Genomic DNA, 19,986 nt, shown 5'->3' with positions numbered 1-19,986 from the left:
GTAGCTGGGCACCGTCTAGTTGTGCTAGACTCAGTCTGGTTGAGGCCGTGGTAGTTGTGGCCCATTAGTCCTCTGGACTAATTTTTCCCTTGTGTCTTTGGTTTTCTTCATTTTCCCTTGCTCCAGATGGGGTGAGACCAGTTGGGTATCTTAGATGTCTGCTCACAAGCTTTTAAGACCCCAGACACTACTCATGAAAGTAGAATGTAGAACATTTTCTTTATAAACTATGTTATGCCAGTTGAGCTAGATGTTCCCTGAGACCATGGTCCCCAGAGCCCTCAGCCCAGTAATTTGGTCCCTCAGGGAATTTGGATGTGTCTATGAAGCTTCCATGACCTTGCCTTGTACAAGTTGCGCTGACTTCCCCAGTATTGTGTACTGTCTTACCCTTCACCAAAGTTACCACTTGCCTGTTGTATATTTAGTGTTTTTCCATCCTCACCCCTCCCTTCCCTCGTAACCATCAAAGATTATTTCTTTTTGTGTGTATACCTTTTCATGAGTTTTATAGTAGTGGTCTTATACAATATTGGTCCTTTTGTGATTGACTTATTTCATTCAGCATAATGCCCTCCAGATTCATCCATGTGTGTGAGATGCTTTGCAGATTCATCATTGTTCTTTATTGTCTGGTAGTACTCCATTGGGTATATGTACCATAGTTTGTTTATCCATTCATCTGTTGATTGGCATCTAAGTTGTTTCCATCTTTTTGCTGTTGTGAACAATGCTGCAATGAACATGGGTGTGTGTATGTCTATTCACGTGATGGCTCTTAATTCTCTAGGATGTATTCCTAGGAGTGCGATTGCTGGATCATATGGTATTTCTATTCTTAGTTTTCTAAGGAAGCGCCATATTGTTTTCCAAAATAATTGTACCATTTTGCATTCCCACCAGCAGTGCATAAGAGTTCTAATCTCCCTGCAGCCTCTCCAACATTTGTTATTATTATTATTATTATTATTATTATTTTTGATTCATGCCAGTAATGCTGGGGTGAGATGGTATCTCATTGTAGTTTTGATTTGCAATTCTCTAATGGCTGGTTGGAAACCCTGGTGGTGTAGTGGTTAAGAGCCATGGCTGTTGACCAAAAGGTTGGCAGTTCAAATCCACCAGGTGCTCCTTGGAAACCCTAATGGGCAGTTCTACTCCGTCCTATAGGGTCGCTATGAGTCAGATTCAACTCGATGGCAACGGGGTTTTTTTTTAATGGCTGGTGATTGAAAGCATTTCCTCATGTGTCTGTTAGCCACTTGAATGTCATCTTTGGTGAAGTGGCTGTTCATGTCCTTTGCCTATTTTTTAATTTGATTGTCTTTTTGTTGTAGAGGTGTTGGATTTTCCTGCAGATTTTAGAGATTAGACCTTTGTCAGATTTGTCATAGCCAATTTTTTTCCCCCAGTCTGCAGGCTCTCTTTTTACTATTTTGGTGAAGTCTTTCAATTTTTAGAAGATCCCAGTTATCTTGCTTATCTTCTGGAGTTTGTGTGTTGTTAGTTATGGTTTGTATCCTGTTAATGCCGTGTAATAGGGCCTCTAGTGTTGATCCTATTTTTTCTTTTGTGATCTTTATAGTTTTTGGTTTTATATTTAGGTCTTTGATCCACTTTGAACTAGTTTTGTATATGATGTGAGGTATGGGTCCTGTTTCATTTTTTTTTTTTTTTTTTTTTGCAGGGGGACATGCAGTTTTGCCAACACCATTTACTAAAAAGACTGTCTTTTCCTCATTTGATGGACTTTGGGCCCTTGTCGAAGATCAGGTGACTACAGGTGGATGGATTTGGTGCAGACTTTTCGTTAAGGATGATGATAAAATTTGGAAATGGATAGGGGCGATTGATGCATGGTGAATGTAGTTAATATCATTTAATTGTACATGTAAAAATGGTTGAAATGTTTTGTTATGTATATTCACCACAATAAAAATTTAAAATATTAAAAAAAAAAAAAAAAAAAAAAAGCTTTTATTCCAGCTTCCTGAGCAACCCCAAATGGGTACAGTCATCAAGAATAAAAATCCCTTTTTTTTTTTTATTTTTATTATTGTGCTTTCTATGACAGTTTACAGAGCAAATTAGTTTCTCATTGAACAATTAATACACAAATTGTTTTGTACATTGGTCTCACCTTTCTTGCTTCTAATGAGCATTCTGGCTGTACTTCTTCCAAGATGAGTTTTGATTTCAGTGCAGCCCCTTTTATTTGCTGATCTCACATTGCCCTAGATCTTAGTTTTCTAGTGTTTTTGTAACACAAATACTGCACATGGGTGGCTTGAAAGAGAGGAAATTTATTTTCTCACAGTTATGGAGGATAAAAGCCCAAATCAACGTCTAGGCCATGTCAATTCCTACCTTGTTGGTAGCCCTGGGCCTTCCTTGGTTCTTGACAATCCTCACATGGTATCTGTTTTCCTTTGTTCGTGCCCACATATGTTTGTGTCTAATCTGCTGTCTATATAACTCAGAAGAGATTAGGTTTAGGACCCACCCTGCACTGGTATGACCTCAACTGATTGATCACATCACATTGGATTACATTATGGAAAGGTATTAGAAAAGAGTACATTCACAGGCTTAGAATTCAGGATTCCAACACATATTTGTGGGGATACAATTCAGTCCATAACCCCATGTTTTATTTTCTTCACAGTCATTGTTATCAATCCACTCACTTGTTTACTTGTGTGTTTTCTATCTCTCCACCTTCAGAGTGTAAGCCAGGAGACCTGGGGCATTGTCTTGTTCTCCAGTTTATGGAGCTATGCCTGGCTTATGTGTTGTTGTGTGCCATTGAGTCAATTCTGGTTCATAGTGACTCTATATGACAAAGTAGAACTGCCCCATAGGGCTTCCTAAGCTGTAATCTCTACAGGAGCAGATTGCCTGGTCTCCTCTCCTGTGGAGCTACTGGTGGGTTTGAACTGCTGATCTTTTGGTTAGCAGCTGAGTGCTTAACCATTGTGCCACCAGGGTTCTTTATGCCTGGCATATACCAAATCAAAACCCACTGCCGTTGAGTCAATTCTGACTCATAGAGACCCAAAAGAGGGTAGAACTGCCCCCTAAGGTTTCCAAGGAGGGCCTGGTGAATTGGAACTACCAACCTTTTGGTTAGCAGCCATTGCTCTTAACCACTACACCACCACAGCTTCCACCTGGCATATAGTAAATGGTTAATAACTACTTAGTAAAGGGATTAATGAATGAATGACCATGAGAAGTCCGGGTGCTATAGGAGAACATAGCTCAGGCCAGGCAGTCAGGGAGTAGCTTCCTTTATAAAAAAAAAGCTTCCTTTATAGCACATGATATTAACCCGACTCTGTCCTGTGCCCCAACATGAAAGCCACAGCCTCTGCCATTAAGAATGAATGATGGAAAGAAATGGGTGGGCTTTGTTGGCCTCCACTGACGCCTTCCTTGAGTAATTTGAGCCTTCCCGGAAAGTCTTTAGAGGCTTTAAGCCCAGAAGTCAAAACTTGAAGAACATCTAGTTACGGAAGGTGAAGGCCAGCAGTCTGTCTTGGATCATGTTAGTCTGTGTGGTACCTTTGACATTACATTTAAACATGGGTTTTTATATTTAATAAACAGAAGGGCCCTGAGAGATTCTCTGGAGCCTTTGCTAGCATTAATCATCTTCCTGAACACATATTGCCATTTGGACTGGGGATTGGGCCAAACTTTAAGAGAGGGCTGGGGAGGAGGAGAGCCCTCATACATCCAGCTACAAGTGCTAACATGCTTAAGTTTCTCAGGGCAAATGATAGAATGGGACAGATGCATGGCTTTTGCTGAGCTCCTCTTGCAGAATTTTGAGCCTTCCTGAAAAATAAGCTATACGCTGGGGTCTGCCTCACCCTAGGTTGCTATGAGTGTGAAATCAGGAAACCCAAGAAAGATTTCCTCAGCCTTTCTCACTTTCTTGTTGATTTCTGATATCCTAATAGCAAAGTAGGATTTCCTGGGTGGTACAAACAGTTAAGTGCTCAGCTACTAGCTGGAAGGTTGGTGGTTCAAATCTACCTAGAGGCACCTCAGAAGACAGGCCTGGTGATCTGCTTCTGAAAGGTCACAGCCTTGCAAGCCCTATGGAGCAATTCTATTTTGCAACACAATCAACTCAACAGCAAGTAACAACAGCAGCAATAGCAATGTCTTTCTGCAAAGAGACATGTGACTTTAAAAGCATATGTTTGGGAGAGGGAAGTCTGTGCTTGAAAATGGATGAGGCAAGGGCTTGACCTCAGCCTGTTTAGGTTGGAAGCTTTTGACAGGGGAAAGGCAGAAGGAAAAGCATGGGGGCACATGGGGAGAAGTAGTAGGAAACAAGGAAAGGGCAGCGTATCGGTCAGCTATTATTCTTGTATTGCCGTGTAACAAACCACCCACAAGTCAGTAACATGTGTTAGTATTTGTTTCTTGCTCACGTGTTCATTGGTCAGTTTGGGTTCAGCTGATCTATGCTAGGATCTGCTGGGCTTGGCTCCAAACTGCAGGTAAGGTCCAGATTGGCTCCAGGTGTCTTTCATCCTCCTTAGACCAGTTGCAAACTGAGGAGTGAGTAGAACATCCAGTGCCAATTGAGGCATAGGGTCAAAACTTGCCCTCTGACACTTCTACCCTCATTCTTTTGGCCAAAGCAAGTCACAAGGCCAATTCCAGTATCTATGAGCCAGGGTCGCTGGGTGGTATAAGTGATTTGTGATTGGCTACTAACTTAAAGGTTGGCACTTCAAACCCACCTAAAAGTGCCACAGAAGAAAGGGCTGGTGATGTGCTTCTGTAAAGATTAAAAAAACAAACAAAAAAATTGCTGTCCAGTCGATTTTGACTCGTAAGAAAACCCTATGGAGCAGTTCTACTCTGAAACATATGGGGTCACCATTTGTCAAAATCCACTTGGCAGCAACAGGTTTGGTTTTATTTTGGGGGGGATATAGGGTCGCTATGAGTCGGGATCGACTTGACGGCACTGGGTTTGGTTTGTATGAGTCAAGGAAGTATATACCCCTTATGGAGGTGGTATAGCGTGGAGGGAATGAATAGTGTCTGAAGAATAATTTCCACAGGCAGCCTCGGTGCTGAAGGCCACCTTTATTAACACCACAACGTGTCTAGCATTGCACTAACCCCTTTCAGTTTTAGAACAATGAATCTATATTGGGACTCAGGGTCTTTAGGTCATGTTACTCTTCATATACCTTCATTTTATTCCATAAATGTATGAGTCTGCAAAGGACTCTCCTCATTGCTCCTTCCCTCCTCCCCTTCCTATCACCCACCCTGAACTCTGGGATATGAAGCCCCCACCTCACTACACCCCTGAGATGTCAGTGATCGAATTTCATCTTCTTCTCTGGATCTTTGTATTTTTGGTTCAGATGCTGAGATGCCAATCAAAAAACCAGTTGTCGTCGAATCCATTCCAACTCACGATGATTCTGTGTGTGTCAGAGTAGAACTGTACGCCATAGGGTTTTCTTTTTTATATATACTTATTTTATTTTTGTTGTTGAGAATGTACATAGCAGAACATACACCAATTCAACAATTTCCACGTGTACAGCTCAGTGACAGTGATTACATTCTTGGAGTTGTACAACCATTCTCACCCTCCTTTTCTGAGTTGTTTCTCCCCCATTAACATAAACTCACTGACCCCTAAATTCTATCTAATCTTTCAAATTACTGTTGTCAGTTTGATCCCATAGAGATGGATGTTAAAAGAGCACAATGCTCAAGGCAGATATTCTTTATTAATTAAGCTAAACTATTGTTTGGTATGGAGCCCTGGTGACGCAGTAGTTAAGAGCTCAGTTGCTAATTAAAAGGTTGGCAATTCAAATCCACCAGCCACTCCTTGAAATCTTTTAAGGCAGTTCTACCCTGTCCTATAGGGTTGCTATGTCGGAATCAGCTCAATGGCAATGAGTTTGTTTTTCATTGTTTGCTTTGAGGGAGACTTCAGGGAATATTTTTGGTTTAAGGCTTAAAGATTATTTCAGGGCTGGATTCCATGAGAATTTGAAACTCTGTCTAGCATTTTTCTGTTTTGGTCAGGATTCTTCTATAGAATCTTTGATCAAAATGTCCAGTAATGGTAGCTGGGCACCGCTCCATGGAGTTTTCAAAGGTTTGGAAGTAGATTGCCAGGCCTTTCTTCCAAGGCACCTCCAGGAGGATTCAAACCACCAACTTTTTGGTTAGCAGCCACGCACATTCACTGTTTGCACCACCCAGGGACTCTAGGAAGCCAACACTCATCCATAAAAAAACCTAGCAGCTATCTGATATGCACGAATTTCTCAAAAATCCCCCTTAAAAATACAGAAAAATGGGACCAGGAGCTAGACTCACCTTAATAAGATTATGTTTCCCAGAGGAAATTTAATAATAAAGGTTATTTTAATAGTTGATAAGTATATTTTGTTATTGCCAAGCTAAAAATAAGAAATTGACTGATCAAAACTGACAACAACAAGCCTAAATGCATTTCCCAGGCTGCCACACAGAGCGCATGTGCAGAGCTGCTCACCTTTGGCTTTGATCTTGCAGTCTATCAGCAGCTGGTTCACACGCACCCACTTGGGTAAACAAGAGGAATGGGAACCCAAAGGGCTGCGAGAACGGCAGCAGCTTTTTTCTTCCTCCGCTGGTGCTGGTTCCTGCTCACAATGAAGGAGCAAACCAAAACAAAACCTGTTGCCGTGGAGTCCATTCTGACTCGTGGCGACCCCATGTGTTACAGAGTAGAACTGATCCACGGGGTTTTCTTTGCTGTAGTTTTTAGAGAAGCAGATAGCCAGGCCTTTCTTCCATGGTGCTGCTGGGTGGGTTTGAACTGCCAACCTTTTTATTAGTGGCTGAGTGCAAACCACAACAATGGAGAGCAGGGTGCCTAATACCAGGCTGGGTCCTGTGGATCAACAGGACCCAGCTCACCCAGAGGGATAGATGGTATGAGCAAACCTACACTGTGCAGTGCCTGGCAGGGGGCAGGACCTGGCACCTCCCCCTACTCCCCATCTGGACCCACTTGTGTACCATTTGGAGGCTGATGAGAGAGCAGGGTGAGGGTCACTTCACACGTGTTTATCAGTTATAGGATGGTGCCCTGGTGGTGCAATGGTTAAACGCTCCGCTGCTAACCAAAATGTTGGCATTCTGAACCCACCCAGTGGCTCCGTGGGAGAAAGACCTGGCAATCTGCTCCCATAAAGATAATAGGCTAGAAAACTCTATGGGGCAGTTTTACTCTGTCACATGGGGTTGCTATGAGAAGGAATCAACTTGACGGCACCTAACAACAACATCCCTTCTTTAAAATCAGATGTGTTTTGAGCACTTCTGCTCCCAGGGTATGTGCCTGGGTATCTCTGCAGAAATAACAATGATGAGGGTACAATTCCTGCTCTGTCTAGAAGCCACGGAATGGTGGGGGTGAGAGACAGGCAATGTTATTTTCACATTCCACTTGTCCCTGATGAAAGTGGTCCACACTATTCTTTCTCTTTCTGCTTGTCCTTGCTGCCCCGCCCCCCACTCTTTCCTTCCCTCTCTTGCTATTTCTTTCCAAATTGGTTCAGCACCTGCAATGTGACAGCCATGTCTTCTGTGCACAGCCTACCATGTAGCCCTTGATTATGTTTGATTTCTCATCTCTCAGTCTATTGCCTGACCTTGCTTCTCTGCACCCACTGCACCTACCTCTCAGACAATCCCTGGATAGGGTGGCCATAACAGAAATACAATCTTGCACAGGTCACGCTTATACTAAATATTATTCATGGTTTAACTGAAATTCAAATTTAACCAGCATCTTGTATTTTCTCTGGCAACCCTACACCTGGAAGGCACCCAAGAAAACACCTGCTGAATTAGGTCTTGGGATCAGTTGGCTCCAACCCTGGAGAATTTTTCAGCCTGGGCTGAAACCTCCTTAGCTGTTATTTGAGTTCCCACTTGCCCATTTTGTTTATTTGCCACCTGACTTGCTATTTGCTGAGTGCAGCTGCTGCTTCTGGGTTTGAGGGATGTAACCGTAATCAGAGACTGAGGGAGAAGGACAGAAGCAGTTGAGAGAGAAGAGATCTAGGAGCAGGTGTGAGAATTCAGCTTGAGTTCTCAGAGGTTCCAGCTGGGCTGGGGCCACATAAAGTAGTATTTCTGAGGCCCCATCTTCTCTGACCAGCTGGAGCTGGTCCTGACTTTTAGGTATGAGAATGGGCCTTTGAGCCCTCACCCCTTCAGGGTGGGGAGTCATGCAGGAAGTACTGTACCAGGTTCTCCTGACAGCACAGCTAATGATGTGGTCCAAGGGGGAAGTCTCTGTAGTCTTCACCACAGGGCCTCCGTGGGAACATGGCGCTCCTTCCTCTCCAGGAAACGAATGTGAGTTGTATGAACTAGCAACAGAGGCCCTGACTGTGCAAAGCTTGGGGAAAGGTCTTGCTGATAGGCTAAGTGAATGTCACAAAAAGCCCAGTGGGAGGGGCCTTCGGAAGACTTCCATCAGGGCCGAGGTACCAAAATGCCGGGAGGTTGGGGTAGACCTAGGCCAGAGTGAGTCAATTTTCCCAGGGGAGATTGGGGAGCTAAGAAATCAAAGTCCTCCAACTGGGGCATAGAGTCCAGGTTGGAGCTTTTATTTATTTATTCATTTCATTTATCTTTTGTTATTGTTGAGAATATAACCGCAGAACATACACCTGTTCAATAATTTCTAACAGTACAATTCAGTGACATTGATTACATTCAGGTTGTACAACCTTTCTCACCCTTCTTTTCCAAATTGTTCCTCCCCCATTAACATAAACTCACTGCCCCCTAAGTTTCCCTTCTAATCTTTCCAGTTGCTGTTGTCAATTAGCTAGTTCTTAAAAGAGCACAATTCTCAAGGCAGACATTCTTTACTAATTAAGCGAAATTATTGTTTGGTTAAGGAGCCCTGGTAGTACAATGGTTAAAGCACTTGGCTGCTAACCAACAGGTAGCCAGTTCAAATCCACCCAGCAGCTCCTTGGGAGAAAGATCTGGCGATCTGTTCCCATAAAGATTACAGTCTAGGAAACCCTATGGGGTAGTTTTACTCTGTCCTAGAGGGTCACTATGAGTCAGAACTGACTTGATGACATACAACAGTGACAACATTGTTTGGTTTAAAGAAGGCTTCAAGGAATATTTTTGGTTTGAAGTTTAAAGATTATCTCAGGGAGCCTTTATTTTTAGTTAGGAAGATTGAAAACTGCAGTCACACCAGCTGAATTGAGGAGCCCTGTGATGACTGCCTGGACTGACCAGCCGGGAAAGGTTGACTCCTACGCTGGGGACATGGAGTTGCCCTGGTTGTTGGAGAGGGAACAGCCCTCCAGCCCTCAGGTGACACACACTGGGCCCAATGTGTTTCTGGCAGGAAACCACACAGGGAGAGTCTATTTTCTTTTTTTTGAAAGTTAATGGTTTATTTCTTTTGAGAATGTTGATTTCTAAATATCAAACACATATTTGCATTAGTTAATGATCATTGAAAGGTGTGATGTCAAAAATGTATAATATCTTTAACTAGACGGAAGATTATGTTTCACAAAAAGTCCAAAGATGGAATTTCTGCTTTTGGAGGAGATAGGTCTCCTCCAAGATCTGAGTCAATGAACTGTGCTCTTCACCTTTTGTGGCTATGATAGCTAGACAATTCAGCTGCCAAGAGGAATGTTGTCCTGAATCAAAACATGAGAAAAAAACATGGGAAAGATATGCTTTCTTGTATTCCACCGGCGAGAACTAGACACGTGGTACCACCTAAATACAAGGGAGCCTGGGCAGCACGCAGGGAGAGCTTTGTAGCAACACCAGAATGGGCGTGAATGATGCATGAAGGTGTTTACAATTGAGAGCCTATCAGAAAGTAGCCTGCTCACTCGACAGAGCCAAGAGCACAGCAAGTCTGTACATTAAATTCCTAAACATGTGAGGCTTCATTGAATCACCGGCTAACCCTGATGCAAGTCAGATTGATGGTGTAGCCCCTAGGATTACATTGCTATTGTTCTGTGCCACTGAGTTGATTCCAATTTGTAGTGATCCTGTATGACAGAGTAGAACTGCTCCATAGGGTTTCCTAGGTTGAAATCTTTATGGAAGCAGATTTCCAGGTCTTTTCTCCAGGGGAGCTGCTGGTAGGTTTGAACTGCCCAACTTTTCATTAGCAGCAGAGTGCTTAACTGTTGCACCACCAGGGCTTCTTAGGATAACATTGTTGGTCCTGAAATGGGGGTAAATCATTGGTTTCCAAACTTCATTCTATGGAACCCAAGGGATTCCACTAGGGTTTCAAGGAAGTCACTCAAAGTCCCCATCCCTTCAACTTGAACAGCTGTGCAGTTATCTCTTTTACAGTTTGGGCTTCCATGCAAAATTGCTTGGGAGAAAAAATAAAGGTTTCCCTGTGCTAAAAAAGAAGAGTCCCTGGATGGTTAAGCATTGACTACTAGCTGAAAGACTGGTAATATGAACCCAACCAGAGGCACCTCAGAAGACAGGCTTGGCTATCTGCTTTCTAAAGATCGCAGACTTGAAAATCCTATGGAGCAGTTCCAGTCTGTACACATGGGGTCGCCAAAAGTCAGAATCAACTTGACAGCAACTAACAACATGTTAAGAAAATTTGAAAACCACTAATCTAGCTCAAACACTTTGTTTTATAGATAAACGGTTCATTCATCAAAGGTGTTTTGAACAGCTTCATGTACAACTCACTGTGTAGGCACAATCAGGAAGAACAGGTGATTCGAATAGAGATGACCAAGATAGTCTCTGCTCTTAAGGGAAGTATAATCCAATAGGAGATTAAATTAATCTAGTTCAAGACATGGGCAAAAATAAAGAATTCATTCACTCTTTCATTCAACACACCCTTCCTTTAGGTAATAATTGTTGAGCATTTAAAGTGTCATGAGCTGAACTGGGCACTGCAGTGTGGAAAATCACGCTGAGACTATGTCAGGTAAAATGTCTTCAGTTGCAGAACATTTTGCTCAAAGATTCCATAGAAGATCTTGATCAAAAGGGGGAAAGTTCAGAACAGAATTTCAAATTCTCATGGAATTCAGAATTTCTGGAGCCCTCGAGGTTGGAGGAACCCCTGAAATTATTGCCCTGAGATAATCTTTAAACCTTAAACCAAAAATATCCTCTGAAGTCTTCTTTAAACCAAATAACCATTTAGCTTAATTAGTAAAGAATGCCTGCCTTAAACATTACACTCTTTTAAGAACTACCTATGTGGGATCAGATTGACAACAGTAACTCAGAATATTATAGGAAACTTAGAGGGCAATGAGTTTATGTTAATGGGGGAGGAGAAATTTGGAAAAGGAGGGTGAGAATGGTTGTACAACTTGAAGAGTGTAATCGATCTCACTGAATTATATATGTAGAAATTGTTGAATTGGTGTATGCTCTGCTGTACATATTCTCAACAACAACAAAAAATAAAATAAATTAAAACAAGCAAAAACATCTTCAGTTGCAGATAAGAGAATACAATGAGTTTAAGTAATAGGGATTTACTCTGTCAACAGGAAGCCCAGAGGTAGGCTGACTCGGGGCTGACCAGTTCAATATCAGCCTCTGAGTGGGCCTCTCTATGGCTCCCTTGGTCTTCCTATCATAGTGTAAGGGGGCTGCTGCAATCACCTCCAGGAAAGAAGGAAGGGATCAGCCAGTCTTCTGGCATGTTGCACCCTTTTATCTTTCAAGAAATTATTCTCCAGAGTGGTAGATCATATCACTTGTTCAAAAATACTTATACTCCTTTCTGGCACCCCTCACTGGCATTCCTTTCTGTGGAAAAATTATACTTCCTGTCCCATTGACATCTGGCTTGGCCATGTGACTTGCTTTGGCCAATGGAATGTAAGAGGAAGTGATGCGTGCTTCTTCTGATAGAAGCTAAGAAGTATCACTGGTTCTGCCATTACCCATTTTGCTCAGTCACAAGAATAGCCTGTCCCCGAGGGCATAGCTTCTTCAGCCAAGATCCTGGAGTAAAGAAAACACATAGACAAGTGTCATGTTCAGTCTGCAAAGCACAAGTAACATGACAAAAAATTAATCCTTTGTTGTTGTAAGCCACTAGAATTTAGGAGTTGTTTGCTACCAAAGCACAGAACAACAAAAGCTGATGAAAAAACCCAGAAATCCCTAGTAGACTTCTCTTTATATTTCATTGCCTACAAGCAGTGGTGTGCTGGAGTTGGTTTGCAATGGCTTACAAGGGCTAATTGTTAAATTTTCAGGAAACTTGGGAACAAATACTCAAAATGCATCACTTCCTAGTTATTTTACTACGTGTACTACTAGGTGAAGCCCTGGTGGGTGCAGTGGTTAAGAGCTCAGCTGCTAACCAAAATGTTGGCAGTTCAAATCCACCAGCTGCTTAGAAAGCCTATGGGGCAGTTCTACCCAGCCCTATAGGGTCACTATGGGTAGGAACCGACTCAATGGCACATAACAACAACAACTACTAGGTATGCTTTGGGGTTATTTACATTTATTGTATCTGTATGGTGGAAATGCTACGGCTGCTAATCAAAGGGTCGGCAGTTCAAATCCACCAGGTGCTCCTTGGAAACTCTATGGGGCAGCTCTACTCTGTCCTATAGGGTTGCTATGAGTCAGAATTGACTCGATGGCAATGGGTTTTTAATGGATATGGTGGAAATACTGTGAAAGGGTATGCTACTGCACATTTCTTCCCAACTCCACGATCAATGACATCACACTGGTAACTTGGGCTATGGTGGGAATATTTATACCATGGATATCAGTAGCCATGTTGAAAATTAGGGCTTTTATAAAATTTTGGGGTATGTTGTTAAACACCATTGGCTAGAACTGGGCACAAACTTACCCCTTAACCAATCACTGGCAAAAGGAAATGAGATTATCATGTCTAGCACAGATCCATTATGATTTATCCCTTTGAGCTGTACACACTTTCCTTGAACACAATGTCATCAGTATCTGAATGTCCTGGGGTTCCATTACCAAATAAGAAGGGGTAGGGTGGCGGGGGGGATAAGCTTTTGGGTGGACCACCAGAAGTATACAAATACAGTCTTATGAGAGTTCAGAAGGGGGAAAATTCTTTCCTGTAGAGGATTTTGTAGGTTTTATGGGGAAGATAACATGCGAGGTGAGCCTAAGGAATGTTAGGATTTTATCAAGAAGAGCTAAAGAGAGGAGGACATCCCAAACTGAGGGAGGCATGAGTGCAAGGAGGTGCCTGGGGGAACAGGAGACCATCCAGTTCTGAAAAGAAGAGGAAACTGACCAGTAAGGACAGAAGTTTGGAAAGGAAGCTTGACTCCCAATAGCTGGGGACCTTGATGCCAGGTGAAGGAAGGTGGGCTTCTAGGCAATGGAAAGCCATTGAGAATTGCTGGACCAGGAGTGAGATGATTAAAGTCTTATATTGGAAACACCAGTTTGATACCAGAGAGTTAGGTAAATTGGAGGGAAGAGAGAATTGGGGTTTGGGAGGCCTACTGAACAGCTACTGTGACTTTCTGGGTGATAGGTTACGAAGGTAATTTTATGAGGATTTTCTCAACAGAAATTGAAAATAGCAGGACTGGGCTAATAACTGAAAGAGGTGTCTTAGATATTGCTTATGATAGCTAGCATTCATTCAGCGCCTACTGTTTGTCAGACACTCTTCATAAGCAACTGGTTTATTGAAAGGTTTGGAATGATAAAGAAATAGCTTTGTTTTTCTCCTACCTATGTCTCCAATCTATATTATGTCTCCAATCCCTGTTTGTCAGGTATTCTCCCTCCCTGCCATGTTATCTCTAGTAGGTTCCATAGCTTTTCCCATCTTTTTCCCGCCTTTTTCATCTCTTTTCATTAGAACAACTTTACCTGTAGGTATTTTTTGTTGAGTTGTTATGTGCCATCGAGTTGATTCTGACTCACAGCAACCATATAAGGCAGAGTAGAACTGCCCCATAGGGTTTCCCAGGCTGTAATCTTTACAAATCACCGGATCTTTCTTCCTGTGGAGCTGCTGGTGAGTTTGAACTGCCAACCTTTGGTTTAGCAGCCCAGCGCTTAATCATTGCACCACCAGGGCTCCATTCAGTACCGTCTATATTGAACCTATCATTTCACACCCAGCTTGAAGCTTTTCTCCTTTCCTGTATGTCAGTCAGGCCCCAGGTGAGACACCTGCAGTGGAGAAGAAGGTGGTGGTCTTCCTTTTCTCTCTTCCTCGCTCTATGTCCCTCTCTAGAAAATGAGAGGAGAGCTGAATGGTAAGGGAAAAACTGACACGGTTTATGGTTCTTCTTCAGTGGTCCAGTGACCCTTGTCATGGCAGATGTGTGAATATTGGATCTTTCTCTTGTGGGGCTATTTTGCAGGTTTTTCAGAGACCCTCACCCTCCTATACGTATACACTGTGGGGGGCTCCAGTATTGCATGGTTTTACAATAAAAATTTTTTTTTTTTTTTTTACAATATGGGTGATGCATCCTCTAGCTGAGCTCTTCTGAGTCCAGTCAGCTCCTGCTCTGGTGGTACATTTCACATGGCCTCTTTCTGCCCCAGGATGACCGGGCCTGGCTACTTCATGCGGCATCTGCCTGGTCCATGAAACCATATACCTTGTCTCTTCATCATTGGAAATCTGCTTCAGTCAGCGTCTTAACACTTTTCAACATGTGAGACAAGAAAAAAACCATTGGTCAGGTCCCATGGAAGGAAGGACGAGGTATCAGTTTTCCATCCTGACAAAAAATTCCTCCTTCCCCAAACATTTCTGGAAGTTTTCCTTTGCTTGCTTCCATGATGAGGGGAGGGGAAAATGGCACAGAATTTCCTGCCTATTCAGCTGATGATCCTCTTCGAAGAAAACCTCTCTTTCTTTCCTTTATGTTATGGAGGTCACTGGGTTGCACAAAGGGTTTGTGCTGGGCTATTAAATGTTGGTGGGTTGAATCCACCCAGTGGTACCTTGGAAGAAAAGCTTGGTGATGTTTCCATAAAGATTACAGGCAAGAAAACTCTATGGAGCAGTTCCGTTCTGTAACACATGGGGTAGCTGTGAGTCAGAATTGACTCGACAGCAATGATTTTTTTCTTTACATTTATAGGGGCAGGAGAAAGGTGAAGGAATATGTTGTTGAATAGGTTTCCACTATCTCTTAGCATCATGGGATTGCATCTAGTCTCTTTCTTTAGAACGTTGGACAACATGTATTCCTGTCCACTTCGATAATTCTGAGTCTGGAGAAGTCCCTTTAATATCCTGTTACATAAATGTTTCCATTAAATTCTCACAAAAAACCGTACGAGGTGACTACTACAGATGAGGAAACCAAGGCTCGGGGGTTGAGTAATTTGCCTGAAATCACACAGCTAGTAAGTGTTGGGCCTGGGATATGAATCCAAGCCTTTCTGAATCCGAAGTCCTTGTTCTTGACCATTTCTTGATGTTGTTGTTGGTCGTTATCAAGTCAACTTTGACTCGTGGCAACCCCATGTACGACAAAACGAAACGTTGTCCAGTCCTGCTCCATCTTCATGACCATTGGTATGCTCCAGTCCATTGTTGTGGCCACTATGTATTTTGAGTGCCTTCCAACCTGGGTGGGGAGGGGGGCTCATTTTCCACTAGTGTATCAGAAAATATTCTGTTGTGATCCACAGGGTTGTCATTGGCTGTTTTGAAAGTAGATTTCCAGGCTTTTTTTTTTTCCTGGTCTGTCTTAGTCTGAAAGCTCTGCTGAAACCTGTCCACTATGGGTGATCCTGCTGGCATTTGAAATACCAGTGGCATAGCTTCCTGCATCATAGCAACATGCAAGCTGACAGATAGTTGGTAGCAACTTCCTGACAGTATCTTTTCGAAAAGATGAACCAATTTTGAGCTTGAGAGTCTGGGAGCAGGCAGAGGGAACTAGAAGCAGGAGTGGCTTGGGGTATGACACTTAACCCCATTTCAGATACGATGAGTTTGAGGTTGTGGGGGATACCCAGGTATCCCAGTTGTGCCCTGTGGGTAACTATAATCTGCATATTTCACTGGGGAAGAGGGACTTGACAAGATGGTAACAGGTGGAGGGAAACCAGGAAGCTTTACTTTGCAGGCTGGTAGATAAGTTGGTCTGTATGTTTCCTCTATGATGATTCTAAGGAGCCCTGGTGGCACAATGATGAAGTGCTGGGCTGCCAGCTGAAAGGTTAATGGTTTGAACCCACCCAGTGGCTTCATGGGAGAAAGACCTGGCAATCTCCTCCCCTAAAGGTTACACCCTAGAAAACTGCACGGAGCAGCTCTACTCTGTCACATGTGGTTTCTATGAGTTGAAAACCGACTCAACTGCACCAAATAACAACATGAAGATTCTGAGAAAGTAGGTCCACCTCAATAAAAAAAAAACAATACCACTGATAATTAGCCAAAGAGACAAAAGTTCCTTTACTGATACTATCTCTCGGCTTTCCTGTGAGATGGCAAGATGTGTTATCCTCCTTCTAAAAATAAACAGAGGGATAGAAGTGTCCAGGACACAAGTTCAAAAATATAGCTTCAAACCCTCCACATTCAAGGAGCTCAGAGGAAAGACGTGACATCCTGGGGGAGGTGCAAGGGTGGCAGAGGCAGGAATTTTTTTTTAGGGTTGTTAGGGCACAAGGAAGAGGGTCTGCAAAGCATTGCAGGAAACAAAATAGCCAGCTATTGATTATTTAGACTAATAAATGGCACCTAATCCTAACTGCAGCTGGTCAATGGGAATAGGGGCAGAGCCTGCCTGTCATTTACTAGCTGTTTGATCTTGGACATGTTACCACCCCCTCTGAACCTCAATGTCCTCCACCTGTGAAATGTGGACAATAATGCCTCATGCAGGCTATTTTTTAAAAAATAATTTTTATTGTGCTTTAAGTGAAAGTTTACAAATCAAATCAGTCTCTCACACAAAAACCCATATACACCTTGCTACACACTCCCAATTACTCTCCCCCTAATGAGACAGCCTGCTCTCTCCCTCCACTCTCTCTTTTTATGTCCTTTTTGCCAGCTTCTAACCCCCTCCACCCTCTCATCTCCCCTCCAGGCAGGAGATGCCGACATAGTCTCAAGTGTCCACCTGATCCAAGAAGCTCACTCCTCACCAGCATCCCTCTCCAACCCATCGTCCAGTCCAATCCATGTCTGAAGAGTTGGCTTCGGGAATGGCTCCTGTCCTGGGGCAACAGAAGGTCTGGGGGCCATGACCACCGAGGTCCTTCCAGTCTCAGTCAGACCATTAAGTCTGGTCTTATGAGAATTTGGGGTCTGCATCCCACTGCTCCCCTGCTCCCTCAGGGATTCTCTGTAGGGCAGTCATCGACTGTAGCTGGGCACCATCTAGTTCTTCTGGTCTCAGGATGATGTAAGTCTCTGGTTCATGTGGCCCTTTCTGTCTCTTGGGCTCATAGTTATCGTGTGAGTTTGGTGTTCTTCATTCTCCTTTGATCCAGGAGGGTTGAGACCAATTGATGCATCTTAGATGGCTGCTTGTTAGCATTTAAGATCCCAGATGCCACATTTCAAAGTGGGAAGCAGAATGTTTTCATAATAGAATTATTTTGCCAATTGACTTAGAGGTCCTCTTAAGCCATAGTCCCCAAACCCCCGCCCTTGCTCCGCTGACCTTCGAAGCATTCAGTTTAACCCAGAAACTTCTTTGCTGTTGGTCCAGTCCAGTTGAGCTGACCTTCCGTGTCTTGAGTATTGCCCTTCCCTTCACTTAAAGTAGTTCTTTTCTACTAATTAATCGGTAAATAACCCTCTCCCACCCTCCCTCCCTCCCCCCGTCGTAACCACAAAAGTATGTGTTCTTCTCAGTTTATACTATTTCTGAAGATCTTATAATAGTGGTCTTATACAATATTTGTCCTTTTGCCACCAGGTCTTTTAAAAATCATATTTTATTGTGTTTTTGGTAAAGGTTTATACAGCAGTTTAAGTTCACATTCAGCAATTTCTATACAAGTTGTTCAGTGACATTGGTTACATTCTTCACAAGGTGTGAAAGTTCTCATTGTTTCCATTCTGGTTGTTCTGTTTCCATTAATATAGTTTCCCTGCCCCTTTACATTCTCATCTTTGTTTTAAAGTAATTCCTGACCCTTTGGCCTTATACAGGCGATTTTTTAGAGGAGCACAGTACTTATATGTGATATTCACCAGGCTTTTCTTCTAGTCCCTTTGAATCTGAAAGCTCCCCTGAAACCTGTTCAGCATCGTAACAACATGCAAGCCTCTACTGACTGACAGGTGGCGTTTGCACGAGGAGTGCATTGGCCAGGAATCTAACTCTAGCCTTCCACATGGAAGGAAAGAGTTCTGTCACATGTGTTGTTGTCGTTAGGTGCTGTCGAGTCAGTTGTGACTCATAGCCACCCTATGTACAACAGAAGGAAACACTGTCTGGTCCTGTGCCATCCTCACAATCGTTGTTATGCTTGAGCCCGCTGTTGTATCCACTGTGTCAATGCATCTCGTTGAGGGTCATCCTCTCTTTCTCTGACCCTCTACTCTATGAAGCATGATGTCCTTTTCCAGGAACTGGCCCCTCCTGACTACATGTCCAAAGTACATAAGACAAAGTCTCACCACCCTTGCTTCTAAGGAGCATTCTGGCTGTACTTCTTTTAAGACAGATAGACACACATAGCAGGCCTTTAATAACTGTTGGTACTGCTCTCAATCCTAGTATAAATTTCTTTTTTGAGTGGATTTTTATGCCTACATTTCATTCGTGTTTCAAAGACCAGCCTTCTACAGGTTGCTCTGAGCTGATGTGACCTAGAAGAGGCTGGGAGTTCACACATTCTTCTCTGGGCCCTTTTCTTCCTCAGCCCTGGCAGCCTTCCTCAGAGGTGCCCTGAAGGTCAAGCCTACCTCAGAGGCAGTTATGAGCTTGGGTGTTGGGGAGCTTCTTGGACTGCGAAGTCAATGGGAAGCTCATGGCATTAAGGGAGAGTGGGGGCTAATAAAAAAAAAAGAACTTAGCAAATTCTGACCCACAGAGTCACACACTATCGGAGTGGGAGCAGCAACCTCTCCTTTTACACATGAGGAAACATACCCAGAGAGGGAGTGTGACTTGCTGGGGCCACACAGCAAGTTACGGGCTGTGCTAAGATTGGGACATAGGTTTCTGGACTTTCCATCCAGAAGATAGACTCTGTACCCACAGAGGAGGGTTTTTGAAAACTGTCAGGGCACTTGAAAATGAGATTTGCTGGACACCACCTACAGCGTGGACGACTGGAAACAGAATGGGTGTGCCCAGTCAACGGCACCTTTTATCGAGCTTTGCTGTGCACTCTGCTTGGGATGCCCCTGGAGGAATGGTGTGCCCTTCTCAAAGTGGCCAGGAAAGGACTAGCGTTTAGGAACAACTCCACTCATGCATTCATTCATCCCACAGATATTTACTGAGCACCTCTTATGTGCTATAAGGGAGCCCTGCTGGCGTAGTGATTAAGAGCTATGGCTGCTAGCCAAAAAGCTGGCAGTTCGAATCCACCAGCCACTCCTTGGAAACCCTATGGGGCAGTTCTACTCTGTTCTATAGGGTTGCTGTGAGTGGAACTGACTTCATGGCAATGGCTTTGGGGTTATGTGCTATGAACAATGCTACCAAAAGCAAAAAAACCTAAACCCATTGCCAGCAAGTCATTTCCAACCATAGTGACCCCATAGGCTATATAATTTATGCTTGTGTGACCTCTCTTCTTGGGCATGATGAAGGCTCTAAAATTCCTCCCACGCTGGACTTCTAAGACCTGGGTGGGGCATGGAGTTAGAATTGCATGGAGTTGTACAGCTGGCTCTGGGAAGTTCAGGAAACCTGGAATCTCTGTTCCAGCTGAGAGTGGTCCAAGAAGCCAGAGAGGTCAGAAACGTCC

Source organism: Loxodonta africana, chromosome 5 (genome assembly GCF_030014295.1).
Source record: "Loxodonta africana isolate mLoxAfr1 chromosome 5, mLoxAfr1.hap2, whole genome shotgun sequence".
NCBI lineage: Eukaryota > Metazoa > Chordata > Mammalia > Proboscidea > Elephantidae > Loxodonta > Loxodonta africana.
The sequence above is the reverse complement of the archived record's forward strand: the minus strand, read 5'-3'. Positions refer to the sequence as shown.